Genomic DNA, 3,559 nt, shown 5'->3' on the forward strand with positions numbered 1-3,559 from the left:
TAGAAAATAACAGCCTGTGTCTTAGAAGATGAAGAGCTAGGATGATAGCAAGCTCAGTCAAGCTTTTTCTACCTAAGGTATAATAACGTAAATTAATAGTACTCAGAGAAGCAATAGATCAGGTTAGGAAAGCAAAAGCTCAGAGAAAATTGGAGCTGGGAAGGGGGGGCTAAGGACAACAGGAAAAATTTCCATTGGTATGTCAATGATAAGAGGAAGACTAGGCAAAATGTGGACTGACTCCAGAAGGAAATAGGAGAGCTGGTCACCCATGATGTAGAGAAGGCTGAGATACTTAATGATTATTTTGTCTCTTCACTGGCAAGGGCTCTGGTCACACTCTCCATGGTGCAGAAGCTAAAGGCAGTATCTGGTGAAAGGAAGATCCTCCCACTGTAGATGAAAAGCAGGTTTGAGACCACCCAAAGGTGAACGAGTCCATGGGATCTACTGGGATTCATTCAACAGCTCCTGAAAGCTGGGAGATGAAGTTGCAAAGTCAGTGTCCATCATAACTGAAAAGTCACAGCAGTCTGGTGGAGTTCCTGCTGACTGGAAGAGGGCAAACATAACCCCCATTTTCAAAAATGGAAAAAAAAATTCAGGGAATACAGGCCAGTCAGTCTCACCTCTGTGCCTGGCAAGATCATGGAGCAGATCCTCCTGAAGTCTCTGCTAAGGCAAGCAGATAGCAAAGGGGTGGTTGGTGACAGCCAACCTGACCTCACCAGTCAGTTCACCTGGAGTACTGTGTCCAATTCTGGAGTCCCCAGCATAAGAAGGACACAGAGCTCCTGGAATATGTCCAGAGGAGAGCCAAGAAAATGCCCAGAGGGCTGGAGCACCTCCCCTGTGAAGACAGGCTAAAGAAGTTGGGGTTGTTCATCTGAGGTGACCTTACAGCAACCTTCCAATATCTGAAAGGAGCCTGCAAGAAAGCTGGGGGAGGGCTTTTTACACGGGTGTGTAGTGAGAGGACAAGGAGCAATGGTTTAAAACTTGAAGAGGGGAGATTTAGGTTAGACATTAGGAAGAAGTTCTTTAATTTGAAGATGATGAGACACTGGAACTGGTTGCCCTGGGAAGCTGTGGCTGCCCCATCCCTGACGTGTTCAAGGCCAGGTTGGATGGGGCCTTGAGCAACCTGGTCCAGTGAAAGGTGTCCCTGCCCACGCAGGGGGATGGGAACTAGATGAGTCCCTTCCAACCCAAACCATTCTATGATTCTGTGAAACCCAGAGAGGCTGGGTTTTGGGGGCTCTTTCTCTGTGCTGGCCAGAACATCTGTGCTCTCTTTCAAAGGACTGATGGTGATGTGGCTAAGGATGGAAACTGGCTAACCTTGGGTTACTAGCAGGGACTGATTGCCCACTCTATGGTGGTAGTTGAGGAAATTCCCTTCTCTCATGTCTCCTCTGTCTGCACAAAAATGGAGCTGAAGCAGCTTCAGGAGGGGCTGGCTGAGAGATTTGAAAGAATACATACCTGGGTATAAAGAGATGGGAGCCAGAGCCGTGGCCATTGGGGCAGAGGAGAAACTGGAACAGTGGCAAGGGTGGCTGATGGAGAGCAGGGTGCTAGTCTGGTATTGCAGCTGCATCTAGGGGGAGATAGGTGGTTCAGCTGGGGGGAGAGGCAGGGAAACCTCTCAGCCCAGAACCTTTCCTCAGGTTTAACTTAAGGCTGCCCTGAAGTGCAAGGGTTGGACTTGATGATCTCAGAGGTCCCTTCCAATCCAGCCAATTCTATGATTCTAAGTGAACCTGATGGTAAATTCTGGGCAGTCTGAAAGAGTCAAACAGTGCCTTTGTTTGGGAGACACGGGCTAGGAGAGAAGTAATTTCCATTTTGCAGATGTACATGCACCCTCCTGGAAGCCAGGGTCTCTACCAGGCATGTAAGGGGATAGATGTGACCAGCAGTGGCACAGCCAGAGGGCCAAAGTGTGTCTCCTGCCAGGCTGTACTGAGCCAGGGCTGGGATGCAAGGCTAGTGGGGAGGAGCTTTAGGCATTTGGCATCTCAGAACAGTTAGATATGGTGGTGGTAATATGGCTGCAGGAGGAGGCAGCCTTACCTTTTGCCCTAGCTCAGAGGCCAAACCACAGCCATGCTGCAAATAATCACGTTTGGGTAGCTGGGGTTTGTGCTCTGAGACAGAGCTGTGTCAAAGCTTCCCGAGTCCCTGAATGGATGCTGGTGAGTTTCTGGGGTCCTGCATGTGGGACAGTTCAGTCTTCGTGTCCAGTTTGGGAAGGAGACACCTCGCACCCCTTGGGAGGCTGCTCTGGGGGTGCTGGTGTGTGGGGACCCTGTGGGTGAGTGCTTGTTTCCACACTGGTCTGGGAGTGACATCTCTTTTGAGGAGATGAAGACTCCTGAGTGAGAGTAGGGCTGTGTGCCCTGGAGGGCTGTGCTTGCTCTTCTCTGGAGGAGCAGCTGACATCCTGGGTCTTGGCCAAGAATTAATACCATTGCTCAATGACTGTGGTTTGAGAAACACTGATGGCACCTGCTGTATCTTTATAAAGTTCGGACTGCTAAAGCAGCACCACCCATCCCATCCCATCCCATCCCATCCCATCCCAGGCTGTCACAGACAGGAGGAGTGTGAGCATGCAGGGAATATGTGAAGGTCTCCTGTTAGGTGCAGAAGTGGCCTTGGGACCTAGAAAATAGCCATGTTGTCTCCTGTGCACAACACAACCTGCAGGTTTCCTGAGGTAGCCTGCAAAGCCAGCAGCAGGAGAGGCAGGCAGAGGACACTGCTGCTTGGTCTGCTGGGGAAGGAGAGCCAGGGAAAGCCTTGACCCAAGGTGAGGTGCTCCCTGGGATACACCTGGATGCAACAGGGGATCTGCCTGTTCTGGAAGAGACCTGCAACCTCGAGATGCATTTTCCCTTCTTCACGCCTGTGGAACGTGTGTATGAGCTGCTCTATTCCCCTTGCTGAGCTGGCAGCCTTACCAAGCTTGGACAAGGCAGAGCGGGTTGTTCTGGGGCTGCCGGACTTGTTGCCAGCTGCAAACCTGCTCTGGGTGGGAAAGCGCATCCTGCTCGGAGCTGCGGCTTCTGCTGCCTCCGGGCACCTTCCTGCAGGGGATGAGACCCTCGGAAGTGGCCAAGAGCACCCAGCCCCTCTCCCTGGGATGCTTGACTGCCAGCTCTGCCGGTCCCGCTCCTGGGGTTGCTCCCCCGGCCCTGGGGGGACCAAGAAACCCCCCACCCCCCCCAAACGGGGGTCTCTGGGGCTGCTGCAGAGACATCTGCCTGAGAGCCTCAGCTTCCAGCTGCGGGCACAGCTGGGAGGCGGCAGGGATGGGGGGGGACGTCGGGCTGACCCGGCGGGGCGGGCGTTTCCCAGGGCCCGGGACGGGGTGCGGTGCGTGTTCCCCATCTGCCCTGCATCTGCTGCTGGGGTCTGCGGGAAGGAGCCCCCCCGCCAGCCCACCCCCACCCCCCCAGCTCCTCCCCCGGCGGCAGGTATGTCCCTCCCAGCCGGCACTGCCAGCATCCCCCTCCCTCCATCCCTTCTTCCCTGCCTCCCTCCCTCCCGCCCG

The sequence above is a fragment of the Heliangelus exortis genome, chromosome 5 (genome assembly GCF_036169615.1).
Source record: "Heliangelus exortis chromosome 5, bHelExo1.hap1, whole genome shotgun sequence".
In the NCBI taxonomy this organism is placed as follows: domain Eukaryota; kingdom Metazoa; phylum Chordata; class Aves; order Apodiformes; family Trochilidae; genus Heliangelus; species Heliangelus exortis.